General features: G+C 37.8%; 1 long non-coding RNA gene and 1 pseudogene across 9 annotated transcripts in view; one reads left to right on the forward strand and one right to left on the reverse strand.

The window, feature by feature from the left end:
- Nucleotides 1-15945, reverse strand: part of LOC103348075 (uncharacterized) — a 216952-nt gene that overhangs the window by 10094 nt on the left and 190913 nt on the right. Inside the window, exon 11 of one of the 9 annotated variants that reach the window (XR_007919106.2) lies at nucleotides 10477-10558. The exons of the other annotated variants lie outside the window; for them this stretch is intronic. This is a non-coding gene — a long non-coding RNA (uncharacterized lncRNA). Of the gene's footprint in view, nucleotides 1-10476; nucleotides 10559-15945 lie in introns of those variants that run through there. 9 annotated transcript variants of the gene reach the window in all.
- LOC127490889 (U2 spliceosomal RNA) lies at nucleotides 11406-11531 on the forward strand (annotated as a pseudogene).

A 15945-nucleotide genomic window follows, 5' to 3' on the forward strand; every position in this document is an offset into this window, starting at 1 on the left:
TAATAAATATATAAATGTTTAAAAACCATCCCTCTCCAGGTTTTGTTGAAATGCCATCCCTTTATCAAATAATATTATAATCTGCTTTAGCTCTTAAGTTACAGAAGAGAATATATATTGGATTAAAGAACAAATCTGAGTAGAAAGGGGAGAAACTTTGATCAGTTAGAGGGACACACACGTTGACTGAAGGGAAATACATAGACACACAACAGGAGTTAAGAAGGGGAGGTGATCAGTGTTCAGAAGAGAAGGTTGCAGAGACCAGATGACAAACTTCCAAAAGATTCTGTGTTTAACTTGGACCATAGTATAAACGCTAGTGAGTCACTGAAAACTACTTCCAGGACCTAAATATCAGGACTAATTTATCATGCTACAATTAAAGATACATCAGGATTTCCTAATTCTTGTCTCACCAAAATAGAATAATATTGTTTAAATAATTTGCATTTCATTTGATTTTTCTCCATTTCATCCTGATTCCTCATTCTTCTCAGGTGGTAAGAAATGAAAGCAGAAAAGTCAGAAGAGATACAAATGGAAATCCACTCACCTGTACTTCACATTTATTTAACAAATCAAGTGAAGACCTATCATTGCAAGACCTGGTGCTAGTTGTTTCAGATAGAGAGGTGAACAGGGGGACAAGGTCCCTGCATTTGTGATATTTATGGTGTCAGCAAGTAAAGATTACAGTTTTCCCACTAGTGATCTTCGAATCCTCAATGTTTCAAATTTTTAAATTAGTAAATAAATTCTGATAGCCCTTTATCAATATGATACATCAATAGTGCACTTCACCTAGCACTTCGAAGGAAATAAATTCATTCATAATGCCCCATTCCATGTATTTACCATGAACGAAAGAAAGCCATTACTGTGACAGAAATCAAACAATTTGCCATTGACAATTACTATAATTAGATCTACTTACCTTCTTTTTATTTTAATTTTCTCAGTGCTTATTCTGAATCAACATCAGTCACAGTAATTATCACCGACCTTGATAAGATACTCCCTTCAAAATGCTACACCTGACGCATCAATTACCCAAGATTACTGGCTCTCAAATCAAATGAAAGGTAAGATAAGAAAATAATCCATTAAATCCTATGACCCAATGGCCTACCATACAAAAGTACAAATATGCTATTTCTTGATGTCTGAAGATTGAACTTTATTTGAGATTACCATCAGAGTTAGTACCCCATTGTTGTAATGTAAGCACATTACTGGTAGCTCCCCACATAAACTAGACTATGATTGTGCTTATGCAGCTCAAAGTGTGGTAGAAATATCTGCTAATTTGATCGCTTGAATAACCACATTAACTTGACTGACAAATATTGGTTTCATTTATTTATATGAGTAAATAAACACACTGTCTTGGGGCTGGTGCTGTGGCGCAGCGGGTTAACGCCCTGGCCTGAAGCACTGGCATCCCATATGGGCACCGTTTCTAGTCCTGGCTGCTCCACTTCCCATCCAGCTCTCTGCTGTGGCCTGGGAAAGCAGTGGAAGATGACCCTAGCTCTTGGGCCCCTGCACCCGCATGGGAGACCCAGAAGAAGCTCCTGGCTCCTGGCTTCGGATTGGTGCAGCTCAGCCGTTGTGGCCAATTGGGGAATGAACCATCGGATGGAAGACTTCTCTCTCTCTGCCTCTCCTCTCTCTGCGTAACTCTGACTTTCAAATAAATAATAAATAAATATTTAAAAAAATAAACACACTGTCTAGTCCATTCAGTTATCTCAGTTGCCTTAGCCACTGAATCACATAGCTACAAGGTTATAAGGAAAAAAGTATTATCTCAACCCCAACAGAATTAATGGTATATATATATATATATGTATATAAAACATAGCCATAGTCTTTATATGTCCATGAATACTACTGGGTCCATTGCCGAATTAAAAATTGAACCCATTCCACCCATTGATGGAATTTGGGGCTGTACTGTACAGATAAGTGAGTCAGTCTTCTGCAACCTTTGAAAGTGTCTATGCTGCCACAATGCTAAAATGATTCTAAAATGATTTGTCAAATCTATGACTGAATGGAAGCATCAGAATCTTCCATTATTTCTGCATGTGAACATTTTGATATTGAAATGTTTTTTGAATCTCAATATTTGTTTTTTTTATTTTTTTTATTTTTATTTTTTTGACAGGCAGAGTGGACAGTGAGAGAGAGCAAGAGCGAGAAAGGTCTTCCTTTGCCGTTGATTCGCCCTCCAATGGCCGCCGCGTAAAAATACACTTGAGTAAAGGTGAAACGAATAATTCTATCAGTTAAATCCAACAGGAATCTCAGACTCGACCTTGTAGCTCACAATGAACATAACATTGCTGTTCTTAATATTTGACATTAGAAGAAAAATTGCTATGATGCAAATCAGGAGCTTAATTCTGCATCTATATTTCTAAAGGAAAAAAGTGTGCAACAAGCTAATATCAATATTATATTTTCTTTTTTCCACTTTTTTATGTATTTAGTTTTATTTTTAATTGGAAAGTTAAGAGAGGGTAAAAGAGAGACAGAAACAAATAGACAAAGCACTTGTTCACTTCCCAAAAGACCACAAGAGCCAGAGCTGTACCAGGCAGAGGCAAGGAGCCTTGAACTCAATTTGGGGCTCCCACATGGGTGGCAGGGACCCATGCACTTGCACTATCACCTGCTGTCTTCCAAGATATGTATTAACAGGAACCTGGAATTGGACACAGTGCCAGGACTCAAACCCAAACATTACAGTATGGGATGTAGGTATCTAAATATATATGAATAGGAGATATAATAGTAAATAGCGTACTTTAAAATACTAACTTTGAGATTAGATTGCTTTAAATTCTAAAAGTCAATACAAATAGGAATGCTTGTTAATTTCAGTGAGTTTACAATGATTGAACAGATACAATTTATTGTAGATATTCTAAAATCAAATAAGGTAAATACACCCAAAAAAGTTGATAATTTTGTATGAATTTTTTACAATGATAACTCTTGTATACTTGGAATGTTTTCAAACATTTCATTCTCTGTTTTTGAAATACAATTTTTAATCTAATCTTTCTGATTATGATAAATTATCAGAAGCTCTAAATATGGGAGCAGGTAGACATTAAAATTGTTACTCAATTCATCATCAAAAAAGATGTTCAAAATTTTAAAACGTAAATTCTCCTTGATATTAACAAGTATACCGGGGCTAACATTTGGTGCCGTGGTTAAGAAACTGCTTGTGATACCTATATCCTAAATACTTTCTGATTCACTTATAGTATATATTTAAAGCTAATTTAATAGCATTGTCTTTAAAGCAATCTAATCTCACACTTAGTATTTTAAATACATTATTTATCATTATATCTCACATATGTATACATATGAATATATGATATGGAAAGTCTTCCCTGCTGGACAAGAATCTGAAAATATTTGGAAAAATGTATATGGTAAAAATGGCTTAATATTCTTAAGGTAAATTGAAGAAGGCTTAATTAAATATAGAGATTGAAAAACAATACTGCTAAAAACTCAATTCTTCCCAAATTGATCCATAGGCTCAGAGCAATCTGAAACAAAATTCTAGCAATGTTTTTGTTAAAATTTGATAAGATTATTCTAAAATTCACATGGGAATGAAAATAATCTAGAATGGCCAAAGCAACCCTGAAGGAGAAATAAGGGCTAACATTAGCTAATTTCAAGAATTACTGAAAAGCTGCATTAATCAATACAGCATGAAATTGCCCTCAGGATGGATTAATTGATCATTAGAACAGCATAAAAAGTCCAGAAACAAATCTACATATACTGTATATAAAAAACCTATTTTGACAAAAGAACAAAGGCAATTATGTAAAGGACAGATTTTCAACATAGAAGTAGTACAAGAACAATTGACTATTCACCTGCAAAAATAAACAGATCCATCCCATGAACAACAGACTAAAATCCACTCAAAATTGGTAATAGGCATAAGTATAGGCCCTAAAATACAAGTTGTGTAGGAAAAATCATTTTTGTAACATAGGTCAAGAAGAATTAATGAGATACAACACCAAAAACCCAATCAATAAAAGAACAAATAGACAAATTGGATTTCTTCAAAACTAAAATTCCCTGCCACACTCTGGGGGAAAGTATTTGCAAAGCATATCTTTTTTTTTAAACTTTTATTTAATGAATATAAATTTCCAAAGTACGACTTATGGATTACAATGGCTTCCCCCCCATAACGTCCCTCTCACCCACAACCCTCCCCTTTCCCACTCCCTCTCCCATGATCTTTAATAAAGGGCATGCATTTAGATCATACAAAAAACCCTCAAAACTTAGAATTAACAAAATAAATTACCAAGTTTTTAAGTAGGCCAAATATTTAAACAGATTCATATATACATTCGTATCTGTGTGTGCGTTCATGTGTGTGTGTGTGTGTGTGTGTGTGTAGGTAATAATCATCAACCACTATTGTTCTAAAAAGTGGCAGTGGACACTGACAGACAACATTTGTTCCTCTAGGACATACACCTTAAGATAGATAGATAGATAGATAATAGATAGATAGATAGATAGATAGATAGATAGATAGATAGATAGATAGACAGACAGATAATGATAGATCCCTCTGGGTCTCCTATTAGAGGGTACTCCTTATGAGAATCCAAATAAAACTCTAGAGTCATGATTTGCAAAGGGATTATGAAACGCACAGCCACTAATACTTTAACCCCTTGCTTCCTGAGCCAATATATTTTACCTCCTTGTGACAGAACTTTCTATGATTGTTAATTTAAAATGTATACCATGGGGGCTGTCATTGTGGCATAGATCAGCTTCTACCAGCAATGCCAATATCCCCTGCTAATGTGCCTAGCAAAGCACCAGAAGGTGAACCAAGTGCTTAGGCCCCTGCCTCCCATGTGGGAGACCCTGGTGGAGTTCTAGGCTCCTGGTTTTGGCCTGGACCAGCCCTGACTGCTGTGGCCATGTGGGAAGTGCGCCAGCATCTCTTTCTCCATTATTCTGCCTTTCACATACATAAATAAATCTTTTGAAAAGAACATCCTGCAAGATGATGTCTCATTCCTGCTGTGTGTCTTCAAGCTAGCCTCTCGGTTCTCCTGGCAAAAGGCCGTTCCATCATTTTATCAGGCCAGCCACTGTGACTATACAGCAAGTATTCAGAAAGCCTACCAATCATGTTACTTCCTTCTTAGAACTGGGAGGTGTGAGATGCAATCATATGAACTGGACATTGGAAGGAATGTCTCAGTGTGCTTCAGATCACTGGATCCCTAAAAATTTCACTTATGTCAGGCCCATAAATTTTCATAGGCCTTATCTCAGACTTGGCTCAGATACATACACTCCAACATTTTTCTTGCTTCTTTTCATCTGGTTCCAACATAACATTCTAAGGAATGTCCAGACATTCCAGGTCCTTTCAGACTGTTATTATGAGGAGCAAAAGAATAAAATAGCCCTTGGAGGATGGTAGCTGAGTAGGTTATTCTAGTTACTAGCTCACCAAAGAGACATCAGTGTAAATAGCTATATACATACCAAGTTACCTTCACATGTGTGATGTTACGTCACATTGAAGAAAGAAGGGAAGAGTTGCCTGTGTCACTCTTCCCCCGGCTTCAAGAAGCATAGTGTGGGGAGACGCCTCCCTCTTAGGAGAGAGACTGTGAACTAAACCCCAGTGCCAGGCCTACTGCAAAACCATATAATAACACTGAGTCCCTGGTCCCCGCCTCCAGGCCCATACCAGTGGAATATTTGGAGCCTCCACAGTCAGGAGGCCTCTGCCATCCCTCCACCAGCTACTAGCAGAAAATGAAACTGCAGCCTTTCAGAAGGCCAATGGAGAAAGCTTGGGACTACACCTTCCAGAACTGGTTTTACCACACAGATATCCAGCTCTGTATAAAGCCCAAAGCCCTCTAGCCACCAGTCATCAGGTGGATATCTGCACTCTGGGGAGCCAGACTCATTATGACACGCATTGCTGCTTGCCCACCAGAAGCTTGCAGGGAGTGACCTCCTATTTTAATTTTCTTACCCTGTTCATACTGGATCAACTGCAGATTTAGGGCAAATTAGAAGTTTGGGAAATATTGTGATACCGAAGCAGTAAAACATGTTGACAGTGAACCTGGGACATACCACAACTTAGGATGCTATTTAGTGCTGAAATAGCAGAGAATCTGCAGGGTCAGAGAAAACAAACAGACTGTTAAGAATTTCTAGAAGAAAAGCTACAAATAAAGCCAGATTGATATAACTAATCTTTCAATGGATAGACATCATCGTTGTATACCAACAAGCCTAAAAATCTTCCAGGGAACCATGTTCGCACCTAAAGAGCAAAATAACATGCTAGAAATCAACCTCTAGGAATTGAAATTTCCAAATACTCAGTTGTAGATTTAAAAATAAATGTTTTAGGCCGGCGCCGCGGCTCACTAGGCTAATCCTCCGCCTAGCGGCGCCAGCACACCGGGTTCTAGTCCCGGTTGGGGCGCCGGAGTCTGTCCCGGTTGCCCCTCTTCCAGGCCAGCTCTCTGCTGTGGCCAGGGAGTGCAGTGGAGGATGGCCCAGGTGCTTGGGCCCTGCACCCCATGGGAGACCAGGAAAAGCACCTGGCTCCTGGCTCCTGCCATTGGATCAGCACGGTGCACCGGCCGCAGCGCGCGGGCCGCGGCGGCCATTGGAGGGTGAACCAACGGCAAAGGAAGACCTTTCTCTCTGTCTCTCTCTCTCTCACTGTCCACTCTGCCTGTGAAAAAATAAAAAATAAATAAAAAAATAATAAATGTTTTAAGGGCCAGCGCTGTGGCATACTAGGCCAAGCCTCTGCCTGTGGCACCAGTATTCCATATGGGTGCCAGTTCATGTCCAGCTGCTCCATTTCCCATCCAGCTCTCTGCTATGGCCTGGGAAAATAGTGGAAGATGGCCCAAGTGCTTGGGCCCCTGAATCCACATGCCAGACTTAGAATAAGCTCCTGGCTCCTGGTTTCAGTTCAGCCCATCTCTGCCTATTGTGGCCATTTGGGGAGTAATTATCAGATGAAAGACCTCTCTTTATGTCTGTCTCTGTAACACTACCTCTCAAATAAATAAACAAAATCTTAAAAAATAAATGTTTAAAGGAAATTCAACAAAATTCAAGACTAAACAGAAAAGTGATTCAATATTTTAACAGTGAGGTTTTAAAATGAGATAGAAGTAATTAAAGAAAAGCAAGCAGAAATTTGTCAACTGAAAAGTGAACTGAGTGAAATTAAAATGGAAAAGAAGGCATCAGTGGTAGAATAGATCAAACAAAACAAAGAATCAGTGAGCCTGAAAGGCTGGCTATTTGAAAATACACAGTTGGAGGAGAAAAAAGAAAAAAAAAAAGAATCAAGAAATATAAGGATTCTTAGGGAATGAAGAACTCTATGTGGGATGGCATAAAATGAGCAAATATTGAAGTTACTGAAGTTCAAGAGGAACTTGAGAATGCAAACAGGGTAGAAAGCGTAGAGATAATGACAGAAGACTTCCCAAACCTAGATCCTGTTTCTGACTTTGATGGTGTCTCTGAGAGGTTAAAAAGTCAGGTTCTATCTCATCAGTACGAATCTATATACCCCACTTTGGAAACAGAAATTGAGAGTGAACTACAAAAATCTAGTGTTATATGGAAAGGACTGAATTGTTGTGAAAGATGGAGTCTATTTCCGAAATGAAGCTCTACATGGGCCACCAAAAAGCATCTGGGTAGAAGAGGCAAATGTAGCTCTATGAGATACTGATTTTGGAACTTACCTTTCTGTATGCTCTTCAGACTACACTGTTGGAAGTGTGTGTACAAGTTTAAGTACATCTCATCAGAATTCTGGGGAAGTGTATGGAGCCATAAAAGTTGTACAATAAGAGTTAGTTTTAGTGGTGAGAATGGCTCACATTCAGAAATCTACCAACAATAGATGCTGGCGAGGATGTGGGGAAAAAGGGACACTAACCCACTGTTGGTGGCAATGCAAACTGGTCAAGCCACTATGGAAGTCAGTCTGGAGATTCCTCAGAACCTGAATAAAACCCTACCATTCAACCCAGCCATCCCACTCCTTGGAATTTACCCAGAGGAAATTAAACTGGCCAACAAAAAAGCAGTCTGCACCTTAATGTTTATTGCAGCTCCATTCACAATACCTAAGACCTGGAATCAACCCAAATGCCCATCAACAGTAGACTGGATAAAGAAATTATAGGATATGTACTCTATAGAATACTATATAGCAATGAAAAATGGAATACGGTCATTTGCAACAAAATGGAGGAATCTGGAAACCATCATGCTGAGTGAAATAAGCCAGTCCCAAAGGGAGAAATATCATATGTTCTCCCAGATTGGTGACAACTAACCGAGCACCAAAAAGGAAACCTGTTGAAGTGAAATGGACACTATGAGAAACGGTGACTTGATCAGTCTTTGCCCTGACTGTTGATGAACAACTTAATACGTTATCCCTCTTAGTATTTTTTTTGTCTGTTCTACTTAATACTATTGGTTTAATTCTGTAATTAATACACAGTTATTCTTAAGTGTTGAAACTTAACTGAAAAGTGATCACTGTTAAATATAAGAGTGGGAATAAGAGAGGAAAGGGATGTACAGTTTGGGACATGATCAAGCTGACTTGCCCCAAACGGTAGAGTTAGAAACATACCAGGGGATTCCAATTCAATCCCATCAAGGTGGCATGTACCAATGCCATCCCTCTAGTCCAAGTGATCAATTTCAGTTCACAGTTGATCATAATGATAGGACTAAGAATCAAAGAGATCATATAAACAAGACTAGTGTCTGAAAATACTAACCAATAGACCACAAAAGGGAGAGAAAGATCCAACATGGGAACCGGGATACACAGCAGACTCATAGAATGACGGATGTCCTAAACAGCACTCTGGCCTCAGAATCAGCCCTTAGGGCATTCGGATCTGGCTGAAGAGCCCATGAGAGTATTTCAGGCATGGAAAGCCAAGACACTCTGGCAAACAAACAAACAAACAAACAAACAAAAAAAAACCAACATGACCTAAATGAAAGATCTCTGCTTGTGAGATCCCAGTGGAAAGAATGGGTCATCAAAGAAGGAGGTACCTTTCTCTGAAGGGAGGAGAGAACTTCCACTTTGACTATGACCTTGTCTAAATATGATAAGAGTCAGTGAACTCAAAAGGCTTCCATAGCCTTGGCAACTCATGACAAGAGCCTAGGGTGATTACTGAGGCCATAAACAAGAGTGTCAACTTGTTAAGTCAACAACAGGAGTCACTGTGCACTTACTCCTCATATAGGATCTCTGTCCTTAATGTGCTGTACGTTGATATCTAATGCTATAACGAGTACTCAAACAGTATATTTCACTTTGTGTTTCTATGTGGGTGCAAAATGTTGAAATCTTTACTTAATATATACTAAACTGATCTTCTGTATATAAGAGAAATGAAAATGAATCTTGATGTGAATGGAAGGGGAGAAGGAGCAGGAAAGGGTAGGGTTGCGGGTGGGAGGGAAGTTATGGGGTGGGAGGAAGCCATTGTAATCCATAAGCTGTACTTTGGAAATTTATATTCATTAAATAAAAGTTAAAAAAAAAGAGAATTTCAGGAAGAAAAATAAAAGATGCAAAGAGTCCACAAAACAAACAAACAAACAAACAAACAAAAAAAGAGTTAGTTTTAGTGTATTCTCTATACAGCAAGACAACAAAATTTGAGAATTATTACATATAACTGTAAAACTACTGGAAGAAAATATAAATGAAATGCATCAGGACATTGCATTAGACAGATTTTTCTTAAATAAAACCCTAAAAGTATGGAAAACAAAAGCAAAATTAGTCAAATGGGATTCATCAAACTAAAAAGATTTTGTGCAAAAAAAGGAAATAAATGGAAGAGAATATTTGAAAATTATACATCTTACAAGGGATTAATTCCATAATATGTAAAGAACTCAAACTCAATAAACAAAAATCAAATATTCTCATTTTAAAATGGGTAATAGAATTAAACAGACATTTCCCAAGTGAAGTTATAAAATAATGAAAAGGTCTCCTATCACTTCAATATGGTGTTATTCCTCCCAAAGGGGAATGTGGTCCCCCAGTATGTAGATGCCCCAAGTGGTATCTTAACTGCTAGACCAAGCACACACTCCTCTAAAACTTTTCTAACAAATAATGGAAATTTGAATTCTTTCAGTTATTATGAAAAATCTTCTAAACCTCATTCTTCTGCCAAGATTCATGAAACTAAAATGTTAAGAGAAATGGAACAGAAAGATCAGCTCTTAAGCCATAGAAACAATAGGAGCTAAGATCTTAGCTACTGAAGCGTGCTTATTTGAGGAAAGAATGACTTATCTTGAAAAGCTATAATAGACAAATTACAAATTACTTACAGTATTTGGAAAGAGTTATTTTTGTTCAAACATTTTTTTCTCTTTCATCAGAATTCATTAGTTCCAAGGAAGTTCTCTAGGTCTAGAGATACAGCAGAGATAGGGATGAGAGTGGGGTTGGGGGTGGGGGCAGGGAGACAAACAGACAGAGATGTATATTTAGTATATATGCATGAGATGTATAAGGTACTATGGACAGTAAAGAAAGAACAATGGAACAGAGCTTTGGTTTCTCTAGCTATGATTCCATTCAACACCACACAGATACACAAGACCATTACAACTTGCTAAATAAACAGTGGTTTTTCTACTTACTGCTTATTGAATTCTTTATCTAGTAGAGGGTTAAGTTTTTGAATATAAAGAAAATTGAAATTATGTCATTGTAAAAATTAAAAGAAATTTAAAATAGTATGGAGGGAAGTATCATTATGCCCTCAAACCAGTGTATATGAAATACAAAAAAGTTATTGAAAAAGCTAAAGAAAAGAAGAAAGTCAAGGGGGGTGGTTAGAGAAGAAGGGAGGCAAGTACGATTATCTTCTTAGAACTCACGCAGCTCACTAGGCTAATCCTCCGCCTTGCGGTGCCAGCACACCTGGTTCTAGTCCCGGCCTGGGCGCTGGATTCTGTCCCGGTTGCCCCTCTTCCAGGCCAGTTCTCTGCTGTGGCCAGGGAGTGCAGTGGAGGATGGCCCAAGTGCTTGGGCCCTGCACCCCATGGGAGACCAGGATAAGTACCTGGCTCCTGCCATCGGATCAGCGCGGTGCGCCGGCCACAGAGGGCCAGCCGCGGTGGCCATTGGAGGGTGAACCAAGGGCAAAAGGAAGACCTTTCTCTCTGTCTCTCTCTCTCTCTCTCACTGTCCACTCTGCCTGTAAAAAAAAAAAAAACTAAAAAAAAAAATTAAAAAAAGAACTATATTAATCATTGCTTCTCAGCCTTTTGGCTAAGATCAAGTGTAGTATCTGTTCTTATCAGAACTATATTTGTGAAATACATTAAATCTGTTATATTTATAACAAAAATATTAAAAAAGAATTGGTCCACTTCATTTTTGAATTTACACTTTTATTTTAAATTCCTTTGATATTTAATTAAAAAATAAATCACATTGGATGCTTGATGCAAATTAATAAGTTCAAACTCAAAGATGACAATTTTGGATTAGGCACCACATCTCAAGAACAAAAATCCTGGGGACACTCATTAGAAATATTCAACAAACATACAAATGATTCATGTACTCCTCTTGTTTCTTGATACACTTTATAGCTCCAGGATCAGGCTTAACAGCGAACTTTGCTCACAGGAGAAATCTCAGTGTGACAGCTGTTTAGTCCATTGCCACTTCCTAAATGCCTTTCCCATTGGCATCTGCTCTGGAATTCTAGACGGCCAACTCTATATTCCCACTACTGAATGCCTTGTCATGCCTGCTGCACCAGGCAGTGTGCCACAAATATTAGCCCAAGCTGTAGTGAAATTACTGTAAATGAAGATTAAAGGAAACTGCTTTGCAATTGGCTGAGCTGAGGAATTCATGTACTTCCTAATGCCATGAATCAACTCACACTTACCGTCACTGACTATTTAATTAACAGCTTTATGTTCTGCCAGTTGACAGAGGGTCACCGAGGACAAGATATAAAAGGTGCAAAATTTCTACCAAATTCCATATTACTCTTAGAATCAAAATATTGCCATGCTAGTGTAAATAATTACTGAGACAGCATCAGACACTTTGCAGAGGCAAAAAAAATAGTTTTTCTCTTTGCATATATTTCGTGTCTTCTCTCTGTAGTATACTAAATGTATTTTCATGTACAGCAATATAATAGAGCCAGGCTCTTCAATAATGCGCTGTATTTATATGGTATCAAAGGTTTTCATGATTTTATGTTTAAATATATAAAATTCAAGTTTCAAATCCAGCAACAGAATTTTCATGCCAAGTAATGCATTTTAGCCAAAAGAATTTAAATATCAATAAAATCATGTAGTGCAATAATCTCATGTGATTAATATATTTTACTAAAGTTTTCCCAATTATTTTGCTGAATATTTTGCTACGTCTGGAAAACACTGACAAATAAGGCTTATAAATGGAGAAGAAATCAAATTAGTATAAGGAATGTTGGGAGATTGTTATAAAGAATTATGTGTATCAGCCACGCTCTATTAATACTGCTTGAAAAATATTAAACAGTCTTATTTTTAGTTAACATGTATCAATTTCTGAATGGAGTCTGCATTTTAAATTGTTACTTAAATATGATTTTTAAGACTTAAAATTGTATTGTAATGCTGATATTCTTACATGACAATTATGCCAAGCCACTACTAACAGGATGGCACTAGAATTAACATTTCAAAATAGACATAACAAAGGAGGATGATAGATTGACCTGACAAAGCTGATTATGTGCCTAACCTGTGAATTTAAAAAATCTGACTGGTTAATAACAGGACTGGCAGCTACAGTCACATCTGTCTCCAAGTGTGATGGGAACAAAAGAAAACAGAAAAGTCGAATCAATCTGATTCCACAGAACTTTTTTGCAATATAAAAATTTTTAAAAATGTCTTCTACAGGTAAACCGTGGAAGTTGTACAGCATTGTAGCTAGCACTCCAGCATTGCAAGTCACATTGTGTTCTTAATCAGGTACCCTCAACTATTGTACAATATCGACAACACTGACCCATTCCAGTCTCTGTTTTCTCATCTATCAAATGGAGACTATTGGAACTACCTTTGCAGATGGCCTAATTGTCTGTCAACGTGATTCCCACCCTTTCTTAGAGTAATAGACTTCATATTTAGCCAGGAGTGTGGTCAATTCTGGAATAAACAACAGCAAAAAGCCAACCAGAGTCTTCTTTCCCCAGGCATGGTCATGTCAGAAAGTTATGGAAAATGAGATGTGGGTGGATGTGACGCATGAAATCTTCCAGGAGCATTTGTAAAAGGAAAGGGAATGCCTCTGTCAATTCTTTTCCTACCTCCTTCCATTGGCTGGAATGCAGATGTTATGGCTTGGACCAAGCACATCCGGGACTGTGAGGTATGCTTGGAAATACTAGTAACCCTTGCTAAAGTAGTAGGATACAGCGGGCCTTGGTCCCTAACACTATGAAACATTATCCCAGCCCCTGATATCTGTATCTGAGAGGACAAACGTGCTGGCTTAACATAAGAAAGGCTCATTTTCTACATATGCAATGTCCCCTCTGTGAAAGCAGGCATCTTTTAGTCATGTTATCTGAATTGTAGGGCATGTGGAAGTTCTTATCAGGAGTCTAGGCTCATGGAGCCTCCACCACATTAGAGTACCATCATCAGAGCTAAACAGAGTGATGTGTGCACTAGGTCATGAAGGCTTCTTTCCGGAACATTTAACTGTCAAGAAGGATAGGATTACTATTTTACCCAGAGCGGGAAGGAGAAGAATCATAAAAATTAAGAAGAAGCTCTCCAATCATTACCAAAACCTTCTATCATGAGATAGGGACGTAAGGAAAATAATGCTACTTACTCAAGCAAGTGCTACCTTGTATTTACTACTCCACATGATTGAAGTGAACCATAGCTAAAACCTTTCAGATAGCATTGGTGACCAAGATTAAACGAGGCGGAATACATGAAATGCCTGACTCATAGCTTGGCACATGATAAGCCCTGGGTTAAAGTTAGCCATGTCACCATTTTCACTACTTTGGAGCGTTTCAGTGCTCATGCATGAATGTTTAAGCTGTGAGTAGTGAATTCACACTTCTGTCTCGTGTATTTGATATCTCCTCAGTCAAAAATCATTGTCCAAAAATCAGATGTGAGAAAAGTAGGCTCTGCAAGTAATGTGCTTGCCGGTTTGAGTTTGGCAGGAAAGCGTGCTATAGGAATAGGAAGCCCTCCTCCTAGGGCTGGCAGTGTTTCTCAGTTGGTGCATGTTTCAGAAGAACAAGATGATGTACTGCTTTCTGTGCCAGCATTCAGTACCTCGGAGAACTCGGAGATCTACTTACAAGGAAAGATGCCGTGCACAGTGCGGTTTCCCAGAATTCCCTGCAGAGAAAGGTTAACCTCTGCAAAATCTCTTCAATATGCATTCACACCCACATGAAGACACAGACAGATTTTTTAAATTTAATCCTAAGGTCCACAGATGCTGAAAACATTAAGAATATATTACTATCTGAGAAGAGCTTAGTACTCCAAACAATCCTATACCATGGAATATCGTCCTAGAAGACTCTTGAATTAAGATGGAGGCAAGAATCATAATGACCAGAAATGATTTCTTGTTTCTTTCTATGGGTGTTTCCTGTAGCATCACTATTTTATCTGTCAGTACTGGTGAACTAACTTTTTGCTGTGCAACAAGAAAGCAAGGTGATATGAATCTCTCCCTAGCAAGTAGTACCTAGTACCTGTAGTACCTAGTAGCAGGTACTACAGTACCTGTCGTGTCAGAAAAAGAAAAACTGCACATGTTCAGATTTTATAATGTATATTATATTAGTTGAGTATCTAAAGATTTATTTTCTACTAATTCCAAGTTTTTCCTCAACATAAGTTGTGTGTTCCATCTGTCTAGAATACAATCACCCCTAGTAACTCCAAATGATATCTCTATTATGGAAATTTCATCACAACTGATCCTAATGTAAAAACTCTAAAATGGAATGACTTAGAAAATAAACTAGCTTGCTAGTTCCCTTTATCTGATAGTCTATAGTTCACATCACTGACTCCTAGAATCTGCTCAAAATTTGGTGGTCAGGTAATAGTATTTCATTTTAGTCACTTTGCATCCATTTCTCACATGCAATTTTCTAAAGTGAAAAATCAAACACATTATACACTCATATTCACTGGGTTAGATTCATTCAATAATAGCAGAAGTGAAATGCTTTAAAAGCAGTTATATAAGACGGTAGGAAATTTAAAACAACTATTGTTCTTTCCAATATCTACCCTAAAGACATTAGTAATCAGATTCCAGTTTATAAAAAAAATTCTGTGCAAGTCTCTATAAATCCTCAATCATCAAATCACATAAAAAAACAGGACACTAAAATAAGAGAAATCTATTTGGTTAACTTATTTGTTTTATGGTGTTAACAAAGGACCTCCATCTCCCAATAATATGCAATATGGCATACTGAGGTCAACTCTTTCACTGCCAGGCTAAAGAGAGGGAGACTAAATCACAGAAGTCATGTTTTAAAAGATATCAGTGATCTCCGTAAGCAAGGAGGATTATGTGATGCACTGAAATTCCATAAGAGTGTAACATTTGCGAGATAAGCTGATATTTCTTACTCTGTGGGCATCAGTGAATCCTATGTGTAACATGGTTATACTTGTCCGGGCTTCAGCATATCCTAGGCAGAATATTCCCAATAGGGAAAAAGATAGCAATGATGTTTTAAGCAGTCACAAGGCATTGGAGAGAAACAAATGGAA

This window comes from Oryctolagus cuniculus, chromosome 6, assembly GCF_964237555.1.
Source record: "Oryctolagus cuniculus chromosome 6, mOryCun1.1, whole genome shotgun sequence".
Lineage (NCBI taxonomy): Eukaryota > Metazoa > Chordata > Mammalia > Lagomorpha > Leporidae > Oryctolagus > Oryctolagus cuniculus.